The 23,319-nt window shown below is 39.7% G+C and overlaps 1 protein-coding gene across 1 annotated transcript in view; it reads right to left on the reverse strand.

Moving 5' to 3' along the window:
• Positions 1–23,319, reverse strand: part of SORBS2 (sorbin and SH3 domain containing 2) — a 178,944-nt gene that overhangs the window by 147,107 nt on the left and 8,518 nt on the right. The window contains exon 2 of the mRNA XM_040965938.1: positions 2,614–2,753. The gene's annotated coding sequence lies outside the window, so the exon portion shown is untranslated. The remainder of the gene's footprint in view (positions 1–2,613; positions 2,754–23,319) is intronic.

Below are 23,319 nucleotides of genomic sequence, written 5' to 3' on the forward strand. Positions count from 1 at the left end.
TTCATGTGGAACCTGTGTGAAACTCAGTGGCTTTGGCTGGGTTCCTCCTTGAGTTTCACATCCAAACAATCCAAGGTTTCAAAGTAAAATTAAAGGGGTGAAAAGCAAGAGAAAAAGGCTAAGGACAGAAGTTGTGGGGGGTGGCAGTGGAAAGGCAACAGAATGCTGTCTACCATTTTCTGAATGGATTTGGTCTTTGTGCCATTTGATTTTGCAATTCAACTTGTAGTTCCTTTAGCACTGCATTTGCACTTGACACTGCTGAGCCAAGGTTTCTGATGGAGAGAGTTTTCTGAACGCCAAAAGTACATGCCTAACGTAAATGAAGGATTTAAAATGCTGACTGTTACACAAAAAATGTGATGATGAAAACACTCTTTACAATGTAAAGTTGAAGTGGGGAAGGCAACTAGCCATGTTTTAGAAATTAAAAAAAAAATTAGACTGAACATCTCATGCTTTCTAAACATCTAAAAATATTTATTTAAACTTATTTGAAAGGCAAAAAGAGTCAGGAAGACAGAGATTCCCCTTCTGCTGATTCACTCCCAAAATGCCCACCAAAGCTTGAGTTGAGCCACACCGAAACTCAGCCTAGATCTACCACAGGCATGGCAGGTGCTCAGTCACTTCAGCTATCACGTGCCACCTCCCCAGATGCACGTTAACAGGAAACTGGAAATGAGGAGGGGAGCCGGGACTCTCACTGAGGCACTCCCAGATGAGGCATCTCAAGTGAGGTCCACTGCTACAGCAAATGCCCACATGGATTTTTCTGTATCCACGCAGTCTAGAGATCATATTGCATGTGCCCCTAACTTAAGGCAGGGGTTGGGGGCGATCTCTCCCACTGCATTCTCCACAGCTCCCACCCTTTTGAAATCTGGTTCTGTGGCCACTTGCTTCCTGTCATTCCAGCAAGGTGCAGAGTACAGGAATCAGACTGTGGCAGCTGATGGAACCACTGTCATTGACTGGCACTTAAACTGTCCCCTGACAGGATTAGACCCATTCTACTGCTACCTTCAACGGAACACACAGGAACGCAGTTCTGCTGGGCTGTATCAGATCTAGTATCAGGCTGAGGTCCTTAAAAATGCCCTGAACTTAGGACAGAAGACAAAATGTAGCAAACAAATGCAAAATACATATGAGCTTTACTAAAGAGAACAGTTTCAGGTGGATGAATGAGTAGTAAGTGGTATAATTTGCACATTTTACGTAATACAGGTTTTTTTTTCTTTGTTTTGTTTTTTCATCCTTTATCCCTCACAGCAGAAATTTTACTATTGTGACACATCATTGACTACTGAGGTTTGCTGTGTTTTTTTTTTCCTTTTTAAAACATTCTTGGTTACACAGAAAATCAATAAGAGTTTAAAATGCATGTTTTCTTTTGACATGTGATTTGTGATAGCAATGAGCTCCTTTGCTAGGGGCAGGGGGAAGAGAATCTAAACTTGAAGGATGTTAGTGTTGATGCTAAGAAAAGCAACAAGGCACATGTCTTGTGCCTTGTAATTTTGAGAAGCAGGACTTTCAAGAGAGGGGGTGACAGAATCCAACCGGGTTCTGCCTGCTGTCATTTGCTGCTTGCTTTCCGACATCTGCTGGGAAGAGAGCAGTGGGTTGTCACAGAGTCTAGGTGGTAAAAAAAACTTGCCAGAACCTCCTTTACTCTTGGCTGAGTTTTCTCATAGAAGCAAAGTCTAAGACTCATCTGTGAGAAAGAGCAAAGCCCCAATAAATTATTTAAAAGAAACACTATCAAAGCATTAAACCAAGAAGGAAAAAAAAAAGGCTTTTAACCGAACATAGTAAATACCCACAATCAAAGTAAATGCTATGTTTGAAGTTAAAGTCCACAGATCAAAGTACTTTGCAAAATGTCAAGTACAAGCAAAGGAAGGGAGAGAGGGGAGGCATGGAAAACTATCCAAAATATCTTTTTGTCACGTTAGAGAAACTTGTCAGCAAATGCACCTGGCAAACAATCAGTGTGGGAAAGATTCAACCTGAGTGAGGAATTCTCAAAGCTGAGGCACAGAAATTGTGCTAAGGATACACAAAACAACAAAGATGTTAAAAAAAAAAAAAAATCTGTGCTTCCCTCCCCGCTCCCTTGCCCACGAAAATGTCTGTCTTGAGCCCATCCTAGCCATTGACAAAGTAGTGATGAAAGAAGAGCATAGGATAACTTTGTCTTTAAGGAACAATTACTAATGTATTTCCTTTATTCAGGTGATTGCATTTTTTTCCCTTTTAAAAAACATATCCTTAGAACGTTAAAAATAAGAGCACAGTCTAAACAACAAAATTATGATGTCTGAAAGGCCGCTGGCTGCTCTGGCAATGAGGCTTAATTAGAGCTCTGAGCCAGCGCTCAGTCATAGTCAGGTCTACTGCAGGTCACTATTACAGAGAGCTTTGAGCAAAGTTTAAAATTATAGCCACAAAAACACTCAGATGCTACCGCTGTGTTCTGGAACACGGTAGTTACCTGGAAATCGTTCGTAGCCCTCCCTGGTTTTCACTATCATTAAGTTATTTTGATAAACATTGATCATGAGCGAATCGAAAAACAATTAAATAATTCCAGAATAAAAACCTTACCCACAGGCTGCTGAATTCCACAGTGGCTCTCCACAGAGGAAGTAGGAGTCAGTGGCCTTTTACATGTAGAGATTGTTTATTTAGCCCTTTTTAAAAGGTCTTGAACTCCAGAGGTTTAAGATTAAGTCCAATCCAAGTGTCTAAGGAAAAAAAAGGCAGAGAGGGCAAGTAAGACAGGGAAAGAATCCCAGCTGCTGGGTGGTGCTACCGTTCTGGGAGCGTTTGAGCTATTTTCAGCATCAACAACAGTCAGACTTGTCTGCAATGAGATGAAAATGCCTAGCCAGAATCACCACCCCCCACCCCGCAGGGGGCTGCGGGAGGTGGTGGTGGGGAACCAGGAAACCCACGGCAACTTGGTTCATTGTACAAATATTCGCTTAAATTTTGAGGAGAACTGCCAGCACGATTGAAAACATAAAACCAGCCCGCCTGTAATCTTAAAGCAACACAGCACCTGGACTTAGTCTTCAAGTCTGCTAAATGATTTACCTGGACAGCTGAAAATACAATGGTCTTATGTGTGCTGTATTGAGAAGGAAGCATATTCTTGTGACATATACTTACTTGCTCATATGGATATTAAAAAAATGTTTTACATCTTGCAGTAGGACTATCCACTGCCAGTTTATTCTTTTTAAGACTAAAGACAAATAGCTTCTTTCCCTTGGGCACCTAAATTTCTAGTTTCATCAACTATGCTATTTTTGAAAGCTACCAGGCTCAGCTGTTGACATTTCTTATCTGTTTGGCGGAGTCTGGGGACCATCTAGTGACGTGATGCAGATACCCCCCGTTTCTGCCTCCTTAAGCTAGTGAGGAAACAATTCAAATGAGGCAACCAACAATGACCGGCAAGCTTTCAGTGTTCATCCTGTTTCTGGAACAGCCAGCTCAGATTTAGAGGTCATTCATTCATTCATTCATTCCTTCAGCAGATAATTGTGTGGCAAGCTCTCCCAAGCCTTGCATGTGCCAGACACTCTGTGAATACAATGATCCTTCCCACCAGTGCTCACTGCACTTAAATACAGAAAGAATGAATAAAAACAGAATTTGTTACACTTTTTAGTCTCTTTTCATGTAGAGTCTCTGCTGTGTCTGAAAGAAGATTCTCACTGTACCATCAGAACAACTTCTGGCTTCTGTAGTTTCACTATTGCCTTCCAGAAAATGTCAGGAAGCAGAGAAATCAGTTGCTTTAGTAAGGACTCCTGTATCCATTTGTATAAGGATCTATTCCCACGCCAGAGTGCCCCAGGCAGCCTGGAAGTTCTGCATAAAGGCTTACCATGAGGAGGCTGAGGAGGAGTCCCCTATCCTAACCTTACAGCAATCACAACTTCCTTTCACATGTTTTATAACTAATCCTACGAGGAATGATAAGGTTGTATCGGATTCATTTCTTCTTTGTCATCAAAGAAAGATGCTGGATCGCTAAAGAAAGTATCTAGGATTATTCATGACATTTAGAAAATGGGTTACATGAAAATTCAAGTTCTATGTTAAGATAGCGAGATTGTTTAGCTCAATATTTTGTACATAAAAACTATGTGTAAGATATTTATTTAATCAAAAATTTCTAAAAGACTAAATTTGTTTAAAAATGTATACTGGGTTTTACAAATAGAGTGAGTTAAGGAAGTTTTCTGTCCATTTCTTTCAAATGATCACATTTTAATATGTCTTAGAATCCTGCCAGTTTAAAATAGGACATTAGTTTTACTTGGTCATGATACTGAACAGAAAGCCTGGCCTCATATAGGCAGGATTCTTGAAAAAAAAATTATTTGTACTCTTTCCTCTTTACAGTAATTTATAACAGAACGGAAAATACATTTGAAAATGGGTCTTCTTTGAGAAAGTACGAGTGATAATTAAACAAATGAGGTTAACTATTCACTAAGTCAACCACTGCTTTTATATTGCAAATAGGCTGATTTCCATGTCAACCCTCAGGCAGTTGCCTCACTTTCACCTATTAGTCATAGTATGTCAAAATCTGCCCTGGCACCAACAGGTTATGACCCTGCTGGCTGCTTCCACTTACGATGAACTCTATCCTGCCCAGCCACTCACCAAGGTCTCGTTCAGTCCTCCAGGACCCTGATGGTACAAAAAACCCATCTACAAGCACCTTTCAACAGTTTTAATGTCACAGAAGAGTACAAGTTGACCTTTAGGCATATTTAAAAGGCTAGATGATAGTAAATTCTCACTTGTCTACTTAATCAACTACCATGACTTTTATATTTATACTCTCAAAGGCTTAACCATTATATATATATATTTTAAAAGTTACCAGGTTATTCTTGACTGCATTTTGAAAGTCACTACTCTTGAGGCTTGTTACTTAAAAGATATTTGTGGGGCTAGTACTTGGGCCAGTCATCTGCAATCTACCTCTCAGAGTCCAGCTACCTGATGCTGCATACTCTTTATGGCAGCAGGTGAAGGGTCATCTCCTACGTGAGAGACCAGACTGAAGCTCCTGGTTTTGGCTGGTCCAGCCTTGGCTGTTCGAGTGTGTTTGGGGTGTGAATCAGCTGATAAAAGATTGCTCTGTGTCGTCATCTGTTTGCCTTTCAAATGGCATGCTGGCTTTTCAGAATTTCTCAAGAATAGCTTCATCACTTTATCAAATGACCCCTCACCCTTCCGCGTGGCACCAGCAGTTTGAGTGTTCCAGAAAGTTCCACACACATAAAATCCACATTGGAAGAGAGAATGTAGGCTCTTTCTGGTAACACGTACAGCTCCAAGGGCTGTCTCGATTGTGGGGTTTTTTTTTTCCCCAGAAAAATTTGACATGTGCTTAAAGCTGCAGCCAGAGCACCAGGGCTTGAATCCTGGTCTTGCCACTTACACGTGGTGGTTTTTGGACCAATAGTTTACTCTCTTTGTATCTCAGTTTCCACCTCTGTAGCTGATCTGCCTTATTCGGTCAACATGAGCCTTAAATTCGTTGTTATTTGAAAAAATTTAGAAGATTCTGGCCCATTATAAGGTTTGGCTAAGCAATCAAAAATGTATTTGAATAACTTCACTTTTCTAAATATAGTTATATTTAATAAGATTTGATATCTAATCGTTATTTTAAACACCATGGTGATTTCCAAGAATTTTATGTTCCTCTTTTGAATACGTACATTTTAAAGGTTTGTTTGTGTGTTGTTTGAAAGTTTTCTTTTTTTCCCAAGAGAACTCAGAATTCTCAATTGATTCCTCATCACTTCCTATTATTTGAGAGGATCTGGGTAGGAAGGAAGTGAATGTAGTTTTCCCATGAATATTGTTTTCAAGAGTACATTTTTGCCCCACTGAATTCCTTTGAAAAGTGAGTTGCCTTGTAACAGCTTGAAGGCTTCCATGGCCCCTGTCAGTTGAGGAGCATTGTCTGGTATTCCAGGAGAACAATGTGTCATTCTCCTGGTTGAATGTTTTGGTGCTTAGGGAGAGGCAGCAAGAGTGTCTGAAAGACTGGAATGAGTTTCAGCTGAAAAGGTGGTCAGATTCTCATACTGTGGGGGCTATGGAAATGAGACAATAAAGGAAAGACTGGGCCACTGAAGCCAGGCACGTCAGATATGGAATGAAGCCTTGATTAAGTGGAAGAACATCTCTCTGGCTCTCTCTTTAGATTTATTTATTTTCATTAAAAGGCAGAATTACAGAGAGTTTTCACTGATTCACACCCCAAAGGGCCCCAAAGCCAGAGCTGGGCCAAGCCAGAGAGCCAGAGACTTCTTCCAAGTCTCCCACCTGGGTGTAAGAATTTAAGTTCTCAGGCCATCCTCTGCTGTTTCCCTTGGCCATCAGCAGTATACTGGATCAGAAGTGGAGCATCACTGACTTGAACCGGCTCCCATATGGAATGGTTGACACCACAGGCAACAGTTTTCTTCTGTACAACACAGTGCAGGCACCCAAAAAGCATCATTTAAACTTGGCTTCATTCACACTCATCAAAGGTTTTTCTTGCATATGGTTCCTAAAACAAAGGTTTTAGAGTATGTATAGATTCTAAATATATATACATACACACATATATATAATCTCTCTCTCTATATATATATATCCATTGTACTAGATAATTATTTTTTAAGCTCTTTTTCAAGATTTTTGCCTGTTTTTGAAAACCGTATGTGTATATATATATATATGCAATATAGTAATGATGCTTTGTAGCATTTAGCAAGTATCTACCAGGCCACAGAAAAGAAGCTTAGCTGGCTGTGTTCTGAGCAACACTTAAGTACACTGAATAGGGGAAGAAAAGCTGACAGCAAGTTCAGGCCAGCCAGCCAAATCCCCTCCAGCCCCATCCTGAAATGTAGGTGGAGGAACTGAGCTCTAAATCTGGTATTAACTCAAAAATCAGTTCTTTTGCAAAAGGTTTACGTTATATTAAGTTCCCTAACTTATATTTGGTTGTGTAATTAGTTGAAGGTTATCAAATCATATATCCAGTTACTTAGCCTGCCTGATTATCAGTGTTGCAATTGTGTTTTTAGAGTATAATTGACCATCACATGTAACACTGTGCCATCTGGGACAAGTTTTCAAAAAGGTAAAAATCTTGAGAAAGAGCTTAAAGAATGGTTATCTAATGCAATATACATAATGTATATTCCTAAAATCTTTGTCAACACTGAATTGCCTAGATAAAACTTTATTTTAAATTTAATTCCTTAAGGGCTGGTGTTATGACAGTGGGTTAAACTATTACTTGCAATGCTTTTTAACTAGCTCCTGGCTAGTTCAAGTACTAATAGTGAAAGTACCTGGGAAGGTAATTGGTGATGGCGTAAATCCTTGGGCCCCTGTCACCTTGTGGGAGATCAGGATGTAGATCTTGGTTCTAAGCTTAAGCGTGGGTCAGTCCTGGTTGTTACTGCCACTTGGGAAATAATCCTGTCACTGGAAACTTGCTCTACCTCCCTCCCCTTCTCTCTGTCACTCAATGACTCTTTTTAAAAGTAAACATAATATCTAACTGTTGAAATATCAAAACCACTTGAGCAAGAACCTCAGAGCATACCCTACATCCGGGACCTGGGGAGGGTGGGAAATTGGGTGGGCCTTCTTCTTTAATACCCCCCTTTAAACATGAAGGAAGCAATATGGAAAAAATACTAGTCTTACCCACTTTCCTGTAGCCCTTGAGCCTTTTTACCCTAATTGACTATGTAAAGATTGTCAAAAAAAAGTAAACATAATATCTAAACTCCATATGTAAAAAACATTTGAGAGAGGGAGGGTATGAAAAAGCACTTCCCCGTCTACTGGTTTACTCCCCAAATATTCTCAGTGGCTAGGACCTGGGATCAGGACCTAGGAGTCAGGAACTCCATGCAAATCTCTCGCACCAGTGATAGGATCTCAGTTATCTGCACCATTACCTGCTCCCCCCAGGATCTGTTGTAACAGGAAGTGAGAGAGAAGAGTCAAGCCAGGCACAGAACTCAGGTCTGCTGAAATGGGCCTTGGACATCTCAACCACTAGACCAAATGCGTGCCCCTTCATATATACTTTAAGAATACTTCTGCTATTTATATGACTTGGCTTCTCTTGATACTTGTATTTCATTTGAAAGTGAGTCTGTATAGCAGCTGATAATTGTGATATAAAAAAAAATCATTGAGAAACCTCTGAAAGTGGCTTTATTTAAGGCTTTCTATGAGATGGTTATCTTCCAGGTTCTTCACCCACAACTTCATTATCCTGTTTCTAGCCCCAGCTTCTCTGTCTTCTTTCAATTCTTGAAATGTGCTGTATCCAGGATTGTTATGTGTCTGGTGCCCTCTGATTGGAGCTTAGCAGTTGGAACTGTGCACACTTTAGCTCTCAGCTGAAGGACTTCCATGGTCCAGTTTTTAATTTTTAATGTTTAATGCATCACATTCCTCATTCCATCCAAGTTCAAACTCAGATTCATCTGTTCATCTATTTGAGTGGTCAGTTGCTTTGTGCATTCCTCTTTCACCAACCCATTAATTCCTGCCTGTTCCTGACTCCTGATTCTCCACATATCTGTTTTATTTGTTGCCTGACACCAAGAGCTCAGTGTGGATGAGTTAAACAACTAAATAATTGAAATAAGTTTTTTATAAGGCATTAAGCAATACATGAGTACATTTTTTGTTATGTGTTTATTAGAAGTACTTGTGAAGTAACAAGTATCTGATTATGTAAAAATAGTAACTGTGTATTTTAGTTAAGTAACTGTTTCTAATCAAGATGATTTTCTGAAATACATTGTTTTGTAGTTATATATTTGGCTTCAGAATTACCTTAACAGGGAGAGCATTTTCTCCTAACCACACATGATAGATTTTATAATCTTAATAATTTTTCATTTATCTTCTAAAATACTTTTGAAATAAGTCAATTTCCTGCAGTCTTACACCAATTTCAGACTTTCTCCCTGCACCATGTGGCATTCTATTGTGATACATTAATTTCTCAGGGCTGATCTTCCTGATAAATATTTCTTCTGAGTAAGATTGTCAAGAGTATATATGCACTTGGTGATATATCATTGCTGGACATCTAAAGCACTTGATTCTCTGAAAATCACATGTAACATTCTTGAGTTTTCAAGATAAAGAGGGAGGAATTGTCACACCAACAATGCTATCTGGTCATGTTGTCGTCATTTCCATGGTATGAAGCCCTTTCTATGTTCATATTGCACATCACCTACAAACACATATTGACCGAGAAGCTGAGATGTTTGCAATCTGGCCTTCTGCCAAAGGGCAAGTTACATCAAGAGGAGAGGAAAGAGGAATTTTGTGTAGCCTCAGTCACAGAACAGAGGTTAAAATTTGGAGCAGCAGGAGGACAGGTCTTTCCCACACTGCTGTACAATTTCTTCTTCCACTATGTGAGATATTTACTGAGGAAAGAAGAGTGCCTTTGAGGAGGTGGAGTGAGTACATTACTGATTAGCAAGTCCTTACTTACACAACTACACAGAAGGGTTTCAGAAGTTCTGAAAGAACTGGGTATCCACCAATGACCTTTGATAAAAGTTGTGATCTAAGATTTCAGGTCAACAATCACTTTCTAGAGGAGCAATAATGGTTATGAAAAACAGAACCCCCATGTCTGAAACATCAGGCCCTGAATCGTTTGAATATTGTTAGTTTTAAACATAGTAAAGTAGCTGGCTCTTTTCTTTAAAACTAACATTTAATGACCAGTGATAATGAGAGGAATAGGAACACAGCAATAGCTTACAGGAAATACAGAACAGGAACCCATTGTTTATCCTGTTCCCAGTGCACATTGCCAGATCATTGTTCAGAAAACTTTCAACAAGGCCACTTCAATGTGGTCTGCAGAGCTTTTCAAAATCAAAGTTAAATGATGGAATTTGTCCTTGTAACAGAAAGTGTGATTCTCAAAAGATTACTCAAGGCTGTTAATGAACAGACGTTGAGTATTAAAACATTTCTAATATTTATAGTTATAATTTAAAAAGTGGTGAATGTTGTTGGTCATCATAAAATTACATTAATTAGGAAGTCAATAATTTTCCAGATTGAAATAAATTTATACACACACATGCAGAATGAAATCACTCTAAGCATTTTTGTTTCATGGCTTCTGGTTAAGAACCATAAATTGAAGAAGCAAATATAATTAATAACACATCTGAATTTCCGACAGGTCCTCTTCACACGTTTTGTCTAGAAATATACTAGAACACAATGACTGAGAATGTGGTTCTAGAGTTTGTCTAACACCATCAATTCTTCCAACCTGTGTGGCTTCTAATTTCTATAGCTACCATAATCTCTTTGTACTTTGGTCCTCTTATCAATAAAATAAGAATAAAATGAGTAGTGTGTGATTCCTTTAAGGTGGTGATTAATTCACTTAATATATGCAAAGTTGTAAAAACTGCCTGATACACAGAAGGTGCTCCATAATTGTTAAGTTTTACTCTCATCATCGTCTCAATGATGCACAGCACACAGTTAAAAACCTGTATGTTAGGATCAATACATATGAGTGAATTTTCTGCTTCTGCCATACATTAATTCCTTGTTTAGGGGCATGATCACAGTTCTCTCATCTGAACAAAATGTGGATATCATTGGTTATGTCAAGATACTACTAAAGAGGATTAGAAAAGTATAATACATGAGATTCCTGGTAACTCCGATGAGAATTTCCTACCTATAGAAATCAACAAACAATAATTGCTGATGAGGATGCAGGCAAAAAGGTACCCTAATCCATTGTTAGTAGGAATGTAAACTAGTGCAACTGCTATGGAAGTCAGTACGGAGATTCCTCGACAACTGAGGACCCAGCTATCCCACTTTTGGGATTAGATCCAAATGAAATGAAATCTGCGTAGAGAGAGGTATCTGCAACCCATGTTTATAGCAGTGCAAGTCACAATAGCTAATATGCAGAAACAACCCAGATGTCCATCAATAGACAAATGGAAAAAGAAATGTGATATATTTACTCTAGCAGTTACTCTAGGGGGTACTCAGTCATTAAAGAAAAGAAAGAATGAAATTTCATCATTTGCAGCAAAATGGAGCTAGAAACCATCATGCTTAGTGAAATGAGCCAGTTCCCCAAATACAAACCCCGCATGTTCTTCCTGAAATGCAACAACTAACACACAGAACACACACTACTCACCCAAGACTATAAACTTTACTATGGAGCTTAGCATGCTGGGAAATAATAGGCATACACAGCATATGTCTTTATTCCTGAATCATAGTAGAATTTCCATTATCACTTTTTAAAGATTTATTTTTAGTTTTTATTCGAAAATCAGATATACAGAGAGGAGGAGAGAGAAAGAGGAAGATTTTCCATCCATTGATTCAGTCTCCCAAGCGGCACCAACAGCCAGAGCTGTGCCCATCCAAAGATAGGAGCCCAGAGCCTCTTCTGGGTCCCCCATGCGGGTTCAGGGTCCGAAGGCTTTGGCAGTCTTCCACTGCTTTCCCAGATCATAAGCAAGTAGGGGAGCAAGGATTAGAACCAGCGCCCATAAGTAATCCCGGCGCATGCAAGGCAAGGACTTTAGCTGCTAGGTTACTGCCCCAGGCCCTCCATTATCATTTGAACTGTACTTTTTAATCAAAGATTTATTTATTTTTATTGGAAGGGCAGAATACAGAGAGAAGGAGATACAGAGAGAAAGAGCTTCCATCTGCTGGTTCACTCCCCAAGTGACCCCAACAAAGCCAGGATCGTGGAGCTTCTTCCGGGTCTCCCATGCAGGCACAGGTCCCAAGGGTTTAGGCCATCCTCCTCTGCTACCCCAAGCCACAAGCAGGGAGCTTGATGAGAAGTGGAGCACCCCGGAACATGAACCCGTGTCTATATGGGATCCCTGCGTGTGAAAGGCAAGGACTTTAGCCATTGGCCTACTGTGCTGGGCCCTTAACTATATTTTATATTACATTGCCTTATGTTCTTATTTTTTCCTACATCTGTAACAGCATGATACATTTTTATTTCAGAAAGTTAAGCCTGTAACAGTGAAATGAAAGACTATGCCATTGTAATAAAATGGGGACAAATAATTAGAGACATTGTAAAATAACTGGATTAAGAGAATTCTCATTTCTGCTAACAGCTTTATCTTATGGTTGACAAGACTGTTTCTTTAAAGAAGCAATTGTTTAAGTGTAAGGAGTTCTGTTTTAACACACAGGAAATTATAATACAAAACTTAGGTCTACTGATTTCTCCCTGCCCTCTCCTCCATTCTGCCTCTTCTGTGTCTTGATGGAGGGTCTCCGCTGGTAGAACTTGTGGATTTCTACGGCTATTACAAACAATGCAAATTCCAGGTGGGTGACCTTCATGTCCTGTTTCTATCCTAAGTCTGTCTGTTTCTTAAATGTGGCAAAATTTGAAGACTTTCAAGACCAATCCTCACACTTCAGACTTTTGACTTAACCTATATCACAGCTAAAAGAAACACTAGAGCACCTCTATAATTATCCCATTCACAGATTAGGAATTGGGGTGCCCCAGAGGCACAAGTCAGATCGCTGGAGCCTGCCGAGGACACCTGGTACCATAGCACAGGAAGGAGAGCAAAACAAGTTACTCAACTGCCCCAGAGAATCGTGACGGCAAGTTTCTGAGCAAACAGAGATTCAGAGCTGGATTGCGTCAACCAATGGACCTTGGGAGGATATTTTCATCCTTGCATCTGTGAGATTGACAGAACTCTTTTTTTTTTTTTTAAGATTTATTTATTTTTATTGGCAAGGCAGACATACAGAGGAGGAGAGACAGAGAGAAAGATCTTCACTCTGATGATTCACTCCCCAAGTGAGTGCAACGGCCGATGCTTGCTGATCCAAAGCCAGGAGCCAGGAGCTCCTCTGGGTCTCCCATGCAGGTGCAAGGTCCCAAGGCCTTGGGCCGTCCTCGACTGCTTTTCCAGGCCACAAGCAGGGAGCTGGATGGGAAGCAGGGCTGCCGTGATTAGAATCGACGCCCATATGGGATCCCGGCGCATGCAAGGCTAGGATCTGAACCTCTACACTATTGCGCCGGACCAAAGAAATTGACAGAACTTTTGAGCAAAACTCTTGGAGCACGCTCCACATTGTGGACTTCGGGATGACATCAGGTGGCCGTTTCCCTTTCCCAAGTATATTGAGGCAGTTGGGAGGCTGCATGTGGCTTCTCCCCTTGTCTCTCCCCTTTCCCTGGATACAGGAAAAAGGAAAAGAAAATGTGGGAACAAAGGTCTCCCCCTTCTTCCCCTCATCCTGGCCACTTCCCACCAGAACCAACTATGTAAACATCATCAAAAATAAGATTTTAAAAAATGAAAAAAAAAGTAAAGGAGAAGCTGAGTCTGCCATGAGCATATAAAATAGCATATTTTATAACTTACTACCAAAAATAAACACAAATATATGGTAAAAAGTAAAAAAAAAAAAAAAGATTGGGGTCCATGGGTGATTCTGTAGGAAAATCACTATTGGATTCAGGGTCTGATAAACTTTGTTATAATGGTGAGAGGGAAAAGTGGCATTGACAGCATATTCTGCAGTGGAGATGGGGTAAGAATTCCCAGGAGGTCCCGTCTGACTGTACTAGGAGCGCAAAGGCTGCCCCACTGCCAACTGCCACTGTCTTCTGCCTGAGAGTGGCTTTGATAGAGCCCTGCTATTCAAACCCTCGATGGACTAAATTAGCAGTTAGTGTCCTTCACAATAGCAGGCTCATTTAAGTATCAGGTGATAGCTTCCATGGGGTAACAAAAAGAGGTTTTTATAGAGAAAAGAGGCAGGAACAGTAGAGCAGATATTTGCAGTAATTTTAGTGAGAATGAATTCAGCAGAGTAAAGAACGAAAAGATTATACTCTAAAGAGAAGGACAAATTGTGGAGATTCCAAATTCAAAATTAACACAGGTAGTTGAGGCAGAGGAAGTTATTTGAGAAGTGTAACGTGATCTCAAAATCAATTACAGTCAGAGAATTAACAATGTTGATATTAATCAGAAAAATGATTCAAGAAATGAAATTACTTTCAGAAACTATTTTTACTAATGCAAGAGTTGCTTAGCAAAACCCTTCAGAAAAAAACCAGGACACTCATGTATTATGTGAAATTCACTTTATAGCATTCTTTTAAAGGCTATCAAAAAGTTCATGCAAAATGATATTATGAAAAAAAGGCCTGGATTTTAAAATTCATGCACCAAAATAAACTCATCAATGAATTCCACTTTCCATGAACCTTTTGAAATTCTTTATTAGGGTTTACTTATCATATTTTAGTCTTGCCCTATAAGTATAGAATTCTGTCTGTCAAGACAAATATAAAAGATTAGATTCAGTCATCTTTAGATTTGCATATATGAGCAAAACACTGGGTGAGAGCAGAAGGAATTGAAAAGGGCTTAACAAATAGTGCCCATGACTTGTAGCCAAACCGGAGCTATAAATGGCAGTATCTGTACTCTTTTTGCAAACCTGAGCTCTTGCTTTCGTGTTACTGATTAAGATCTATCTACTTGGCCTCTTTTTATAAGGTTGCACACATTTGAACACGCCTTTAAGAAGCCAAATTGTACTTCTGTACTTTACTTTGGTCAACCACAAAGGTGCTGGAAATTTTAAGTAGTAACAAATACCATGACCTACAAACTTAGGAACACCAGCAGGAGAATAAGCTATTCCAGACTGCAGAGCACACCCAGCTCTAGAATCCAGTCTTTGAGGTGTTGGACTTGCAGATCAACATCAGAATAGGCCATCTTTGTTTTGATACATTTGGCCCTCCAGTTAATGTAACATACCCTCCCCCCGACAAACCTTTTTTTTTTTTTTTTTATTTTGTTTAATCACTTAGAAAAGCAGCTTAAGGGGAAGGACATTAACCTAAAATCAAGATGCCAGTTAAGACCGCCTTGGGTGCCTGAGTTCAATTCCCAACCCAGCTTCCTGCTAATGTGGAAACTGAGAGGCAACAATGATGACTCAAGGTACTGGATCCCTGCCACCCTTACAGGAGACTTGGATTGAGCTCCCAGAATTTAACTTCAGCTGACCCAGTCTCAACTATTGTGGGCATTTTGGAGTGAACCAATGGTTCAGAGTTCTGTTTGCCTGTCTCTCTGTTTCTCATGAATAAATGTTTTGAAAATGTCAGCTTACAATCAAGCTTTGAAGCTCCTGTGTTTCCTTGATATTATCAACAGATCCCTTCATTATTTCTGGGAAATGTAACTTTATTTCTTCTACTCCTAACCAACTCTGTAGAAAAATTCTTTCTCTTTATTTGGCCTTATCCAGAGCTATATAAATTACAAAGTTTTCACCAAGATTCCATGTTCCATAATGGAATATATCAGGCATACTGCAAGCTAAATAAATTCTAAATCAAATGACATTTAAAATGATAAGTTACATAATATATAATTCTATATAACCTACCTACTAATTATAAAGTCTATAATTAATTGCTCCATTTAAGAAATGGTACAAATATAATTCTTTCAAATAAAGTAAAATTGCATGCTATATCCTCTTTATTTTTTATTTATTAACTTATTAAAAGCTTTATTTATTTGTTATTGAAAAGGCAGATTCACAGAGAGAAGGAGCGATAAAGAGAAAGCTTTTCTGTCTGGTGATTCTCCTAGTGATTGTAATGGCTAGAGTTGAGACAATCCAAAACCAGGAGCCTGAGCTTCTTTTGGGTTTCCAATGCAGGCACAGGGCTCCAAGGCTTTGGGCCGTCCTCAACTGCTTTTCCAGGGCACACACAGGGAGCTGGATGGGAAGTGGAGCAGCCAGGACACGAACTGGTGCCCATATGGGGTGCTGGCACATGAAAGCCGAGGACTTCAGCCACTAGGCTACTGTACCGGACCCTGTTTTTGTTTTAAAAGAGGTGACAGCTTCAGAATATATCAATTTCAGAATATATCAGTTTTTAAAAACAGAATCATTCACATGGGGCATCACAAAACTTAAGCCATATAAATATTTAAAATGATATTTCATTAAACCTTTTATTTAACTAGTAGAAGTTTTCCAAATCCTAGGTGAAAAATTGGTATATAACCTTGTTGCTATTCTGGATAATTGTATATCTTTTCACCGTCTACATTTGGGAAATGATTTTTTTACCTTGAAATGTCTTCCTTTTGACATAAATACATAAAATTCTAATCAAAATTATTTTAAAGATGTACTTATTTAATTTAAAGGCAGAGATACAGAGAGAGTGCGCAAGAGAAGTAAGTATATTACCCTCTGCTTCATTCCCCATGTGGCAGCCACAGTCGGTGCCAGGCAGATCTGAAGCAAGGAGCCAGGAGTTTCATCCAAGTCTCCCATATGGGAGCTAAGGGTCCAAACACTTGGGCTAGCTTCTGCTGGCTTCCTAGGTCAACAGGGAGCTGGACTGAAAGTGGAACAGCCACATAGGAACTGGCACTACTATGGGATAATGACATGTCATGGGTGATGACAGCCCACTGAGGCATAACCCCAATGGTACATAAGTTTTGAATTACCTATTTCCAAATCAGAGTGAATAGTTCCTTCTTAGGTTGTATTTGCCATTTCTGTTTCACAAAGAAGCCACACATCTAGCATGATTAACAGGTCCATGAATGGATCTTGCTAATTTCTAGACTGGTGAAACTTGTCTCTCATTTCACAAACTCCAAAGGAGCAGGTGATTTGGGATTTCATTTCTTATTTCCTTGAAGCTCACTCACTGGTTCCTTGATTATCCTAATTTTATCTGGAGAGGAACAAGGGCTGGGATGACAATGAATCATGAGGCTAGTCAATAGGTCTATTAGCAGGTACTGATTTGTGTTCACACAAAGACACATTACAACTCAAACATTCTCATTTCTCGCTTACATGATAACTGCAGTGGCTACACAAGTAAAATAAATGTATCTTTGTCATTTTATCTGTTGGATTGTACTAATCGCTTCTCCCAAGTGGATAAGGACTATAAACTTCAGGGATTATTACATGATACCTGAGTAGCTGGGAGACTCTAAAACTAGAATTGTTTCCACATGAAAAGAGCCAAGAAATCTCTAGACTCCAATTTTACAGGCAGTCACACTTCCAGATGGTTTTCTCACATTAAAGAAAGAAACTTGAGTATTTTCCTGTTAAGAATGTTAACATCTTCATTCATACAATAGCCGTTAGCCTGTGTGTCTCTCTCACTTCATAGATACTCTAGAACATGCTTGTCACTCCACAACTTGCTTTATGAACTTAAGGAACAAATTGAGATTGCTTGATCATATACTCCCGAATTACACCACTTTTTCAAATTCTGCATTGACTTCTACTGTTCCACATTACACTCCTGGAGACACGACTGATTTTAACACTTTGTTATGACCATCTGATAGTATTTGTCTCCTGAAAGTTTTGAACACTAAATTGAAAATCCCAAGTTTGATGCAGAGGTGTAAAAGGACATCAGTGTGTTTTTGAGGACATGGTAATGCTATGATGTTTAAAATAGTAAACATTTCTTTAAACACTCATTCTAGAAAGTATACAAACTTTGAATACAATTTCAAAACTACGTGGGTTTAAATTAAAATGAATACAGTTTCTTCTCAGGCCACATTTTATGATCTTCTGATGAGATACATATAAATTCATCATTTTCAAATAGAAAACATGGGCAAGATTTTGATGAACATATTAAATATCTAAGAAAAAGCTGTTTCATTTATATCTTTTGTTGATGCGGTTCACATATTCAGAATTGAGCAGTTCAGCTCTAGGTAGACATACGCCTTGAGAGTGTAAGCTTTGTAAGGGGGAGGAGTGCTGTTTACCTGACAGTACAATGCTAACTCACAGAGGAAGCTTGCCTCTTGTGATGAACACTCGAGGTAGAATAACAAATGGATAAAGCCAACCACGGCAAGGCCCTGTGGTGCGTATGGGACAGTGAATGTCTTCCAAGTAACTTTGAGGTCTGTGCTTTTTTGTTTGTTGTTTGTTTTTTCTCCTCCTCAGCTCTAGATGAACTAGAGCTTGGGTAAGCTCTGTCACTCAGTGTATTAGGATTCTTTGTGCTCTCAGAACTTAGGCTTGCTACTCTCTTGACTATGTGAAGGAAAAAAAAATTGTCTTTCCCAGAAAACATGCTCTAAGAGGTACTGTTTTCTTCTTCAGGACAGAATGCTATGGTCAACAAAAGGAAATTGTTCACCGCAAACATAGACACAAGGCTCTTGATCCTTTTTGAACTCCAATTGAACTGTGTTTGGTTCCAACGGAGAGTTAATCGTCCTTAATCCAGGGGTAAAACCTTCCAGGCTGGCAAACAGGCCCACTGACATTGAGTGCCCAGTATCAAGTTGGTGATCAGTTTTCAGTGGCACAGCTTCTAGATAATCTTCTGAATTAAAGTGTATGCAAATTTTAAGAATGAACGAGAACTAACTGATCAGACTTCTACATTTAGAAAATTCAATGCCTTTTCCTGTTGCTCAGCCTTGCAGCATCATAATTAAATGTCTGAACTTGATTAGTGCTACATAAATTTGCTTTGACACTCATGTAGATACAGCTATATCTGTTTATGTAAAAAAAATAATTTCCTAACTTTAAGCAGATTTAGAAAATATGGAGCTGAAAAAAACAGCAACTGTTCACTAGCTCATGATAAAACAGTAGTTACTGATGGCCCGGGTTGCTTTCCTCTTTCACTACTTATTATTGTATTATTTCTGATCTTTAAGAAAAAAAGACATTTGATGCTCACTTGTAAGTAAGTCAGTGTTTCTCTGGAGCCTGCAAGCGAAAGTAAGGAGTGAATATAAAACGAGAACTGTAACATTTCCTTTTGGGCAATCTGTAGATTCCACAAATGGGCAGTCTAGAAAAATGCTTAGCACACAGGGTATGGCATATGGTCAGCCAAGTTTGAATCCGACTTTCCCCACATCTGTGACCCTGCACAAGTTGTTTAACTTTTCTGAGCCTGTTTCCTTTTCTGTAAAATGAGAATAATACCCTCATCAGAGTGTTTCTGTGAATAGTCAATGAGAAGTATTTAAGGAATTTGGCACGCTGCCTGACACAGTATGCATTTAGTGAATAGCAGCCATTCTTATTATTGGTAAGAACACTTACCGTTATTGAATATTTCTAAATAACACAGCAGATCACAAAGCTACCATATCACGTGACATGAAAACTAATTTAGATTATGCGAATAAATCTATTGGAAAAAGATCCTACAATGCATTCTCAAGCAAGTACATTTGGACCGTGGCTTCTGTTAGCACAGTTGGTGACTGTTCTTTGGAATTGGAATCTTTAGAAAAGGAAATGTCCCACATGTTGATTCTATTAATATTTTATAATCAATACTTTGCATAACTAGTCACCAAAAGATAAGTGTGCCTCAGTACAGTATAATCTAATGAGAAAAGGATCTGCAAGTGTATTGCTATACTCTCATAGAAGTTTCTGAGTTTTAAATTGGGCAACAATAGTTTCATGATAATTAAAACTCTAGTGAGTTTAATACTAAGACACTGAATTATTTCTGTTGTGGAAATGCATTTTATTTATGGAGTTTATGCTTTGTCTCCATTCAAACTTTATTATATTTTAGACCTCTGGGAAATCCCCATTTCCTGTTCATTCCAGGACATTTTTTATGGATGACATAATTATGATTTCCTGAGAGCCAGTTTATGCCAGGCACTGCGGTGTGTATGTTGCAAGGATTGTTTCACAAAAAAGAAGTCATGGTCCTTTGATATAGAGTTTCATATCTCCATTTTTCACATTCCAAAGGATGAAGTTGAGGATATTGTTGCCCAACTATGACACTTGAGAAAAGAGCAGAAGCATGAAGTTCTCTCTAACCTGCCCTCACATTCTTCCCTGAGGATAAAGGTGTGGGGCACAAGACCTTCATGTGAGAGATGCTCACTCTTCCACGGGAGGAAAAGAGCACCTCACCCCTAAACACACAGCGAATCCCACACACAGGCCTTGCTGAGTTCCAACCCCGTCCCCTGCCCTCCCCCATTTGATCTCTACAGATCAATCCTTCTTTACAAGGATTTACTTCATCTTACCTAGTAGAAACATACACAGGTTTCCTGGTTTCTTTGGGCCTTCATTTCTGAAAGTCCCATGCCACTTAAATGCGGCACAGTGGCTGAAGCTGCTGCTCAAGATGCTGCTATCCCATCTGAACCTCAGTTATGAGTCCAGGCTGCTCTGCTTTCCATCCAACTTTGTGCTAATGTGCCTGGGCAGGCAAGAAGAGGCCGCTAGTGGCAGAGACCTGGCCTTCTGGCCTCAGCTTGGCCCCAGCCATTTTAGCTATTATGGATAGTAAACCAGTGGATGCAAGATTCTTTATCTCTATCTGTTCCCTGCCCTGTTTTTTTCTTTCAAATAAATAAGTTTTCTGGAGGATCTTAAATTAATTTGTATACCCTTCTTCCCAAACATGCCTTTTCCATTTCTGAGACAGAAGCCCGCTCCCTGGTCCCACATCCAGATCCCAACTAAGTATCACTGATTCCATCTCCATAACCACTTGATTCTAGTCTGTTCAATCCAGACCTACCGTTAGCCTTAGCTGATTTTGCTCTCTCCTCCTGTACTGCTGCGTTGACTTCCTAGGAAGAATCCTTGACTTCAGCCTCACCCTACCACAGTGTCACTGATAGATCACTTTCCTGCTTGCAATCATTCAGCACCTTCCTGTCTAACTTTGGTGGAACAGGCGGGCACCCTTCCAAGGTCCTGTTCTCCTTGTCCATTTTTTGCTTTCTATCACCCCATATCGGGCACCCTGCATTCCAGTCATACCAAACAGCTTCCGTTCTCTAAACACACCCCTCTGGGCCAGGGTGCTTTAGCACACACTGTTCCTTGGTCAAGGTGAGCCAAATACATCACCGGGTAGACATCCACATGCTCTTTAGGCCATTATTCAAACACATCCTCGGGAATGTGTCAGAAGCTAGCCCACAGCAATATAGCTAACACCAGATTCTCCTTCCTCCTGTGCACTCACACACCTTATGAATGCACTCCTCTACTGAATTACAACAGCCTGCTTGAAGATGGTTTAGCACTCAGTGTTTCGGATGCATCTGAAACATTCAGAAGGGTGACTGACAGAGCAAGTGGTGATCTTCTTCTGAAGGTTATTCTTTCCCCGATACTGAAATTGTCTTTCCATGACCATTTCCTGTGTGATTTTGGGGGGGAGCACACACATGATCTTTACTTTTCCCCACATGAAGAAATGCCAATCTCTCTTTTCTAATAAAGTCAATCTTAGCAGGATACTGATTCTATGCTAACGTTTGTTCTGTGCCTCTGACATGCTGGGGGCTACACTAGTCAATCCACAACTTTCTCAGAGGTAAGTGTTGCTGCCTCTTCTCCATAGGCAGAGCAATAGAGACATAAAAGGGCCTAGAGCCTGTTCTCCTTTGTGGAATTAGCAGCTACAGAGTTGGAAATTTATTTTGAATCCATGTAACTAAATATCCCTTCATTCAATCCCCCATCAACCCAGGCTCAGTGCTCTCTATAGTTCCCACGTTCTAGGCCCCCACTCAGCAGTTAGTGTTCTTTCATGCCCTGTTTCCCTACATGGGGTTTTCCTCCATCTGCAACCTCCACCGTGGGTTTATATGTGTCTGTCATGGTGCAGGAGGAATCAAGCCCATTCTGTATCGTGTCTCCCTCTCCCCCCAACTGCTTGTTCACTTCTATTTCAGAGCTTGCGACACTGTGCTTATTAGCACCCTCAGTGCTGTCGTCAAGGGCTATGAATGGTACTCAAGTATAGCACCTCCAATTAGGCACTGCTGAACTTGCACACACCTATGGGTGCACAGCGCTGGCTTCTAGAACAAGAAAGCACTTGCCAACATTTCTGAGTATCTTTCGCATGCCAAGTCCCACTCTACACAATTGAAGTGCACAGTCCATTTAATCCCTATGAAACTCTTAATTTATTATTTTAATTCTTACTTATTTATCCTAGAAAATTTAAGTGGCAATACATATAAATCACCAAGAGAAAAGAAATGACTTTTGATCAAACCAACTCTATAAATTAACTGATATTTGCTTAATATGACAGTTTTTGTTAAGTTGCATGTTTCTAATAACTGCATTTGGACTAGTTAAATCCAAATATCTTTTTTTTAAGTAAAGAAGTTAAGATTCTATTATTTGTGGGTATTTTTTTTAAGATTTATTCATTTTTGTTGGGTAGTCAGATATACAAAGAGGAGGAAAGCAGAGAGGAAGACCTTCCATCTGCTGATTTACTCCCCAAGCGGCTGCAAAGGGTGGGACTGTGCCGATCTGAAGCCAGGAGCCAGGAGCTTCTTCTGGGTACCCCACATGGATGCAGAGTCCCAAGACTTTTGACCATCCTCAGCTACTTTCCCAGGCCATAGGTAGGGAGCTGGTTGGGAAGTGTGGCAACTGGGATTAGAATTGGTGACCATATGGGATCCCAGCATGTGCAAGGCGAGGACTTTAATTACTGGGCTATAATGCCGGGTCCCAATTCTATTATTTGGTGTGAAAATTTACAGGTGATAAAAAAAGTGATGGAGAAAAATTTACATGGAAAAATTGGTATAAGAAATTTAAGTCTTGTACTAAGTGCACTTATCACTGTGTTTAATAGTTTAAAATTTTCATTTAGGAACGTACAGCTTTTCTACAGTGACTTAAGAGGCATCATTGTCGATCTTTTATTGATTAAATATGGTTTTGGAAGAAAGTCTTCCTAAAGTTGGAAGTTCTATACAGTGATCAGCCCATATCTATGTTGAATTCACCTACAGCCTGATCTGTCCCCAAATCTGCCTCACTATTTCAGCTAGACATTTTCAAAAACTACATCAAGTAGTGCATGTCTCAAGGCTTTTTCCTATGTATCAAAAAAGCAAGAAAAAACACCTTCATTCTTTCCAATTACTCACTGGCTCATAGCATCATCATCTACCCAGAAATTTGATTCCCCCATGAGTCCCAAGTCCTTTAACATCCCCAATCCATCCACTGATGGATGAGGGTCATAGAGTCCGTTTGGATGCACGAGATTGAGATTTCACACCTGTGGCAGTTCAGTGTCTCGTTGAAGGGGGCAGTAGCAGTGTACCTTCAAAACGCACATATGCA

Source organism: Ochotona curzoniae, unplaced genomic scaffold, assembly GCF_017591425.1.
Source record: "Ochotona curzoniae isolate NIBS_2020 unplaced genomic scaffold, NIBS_Ocur_1.0 scaffold_4505, whole genome shotgun sequence".
NCBI classification, from domain to species: Eukaryota; Metazoa; Chordata; class Mammalia; order Lagomorpha; family Ochotonidae; genus Ochotona; species Ochotona curzoniae.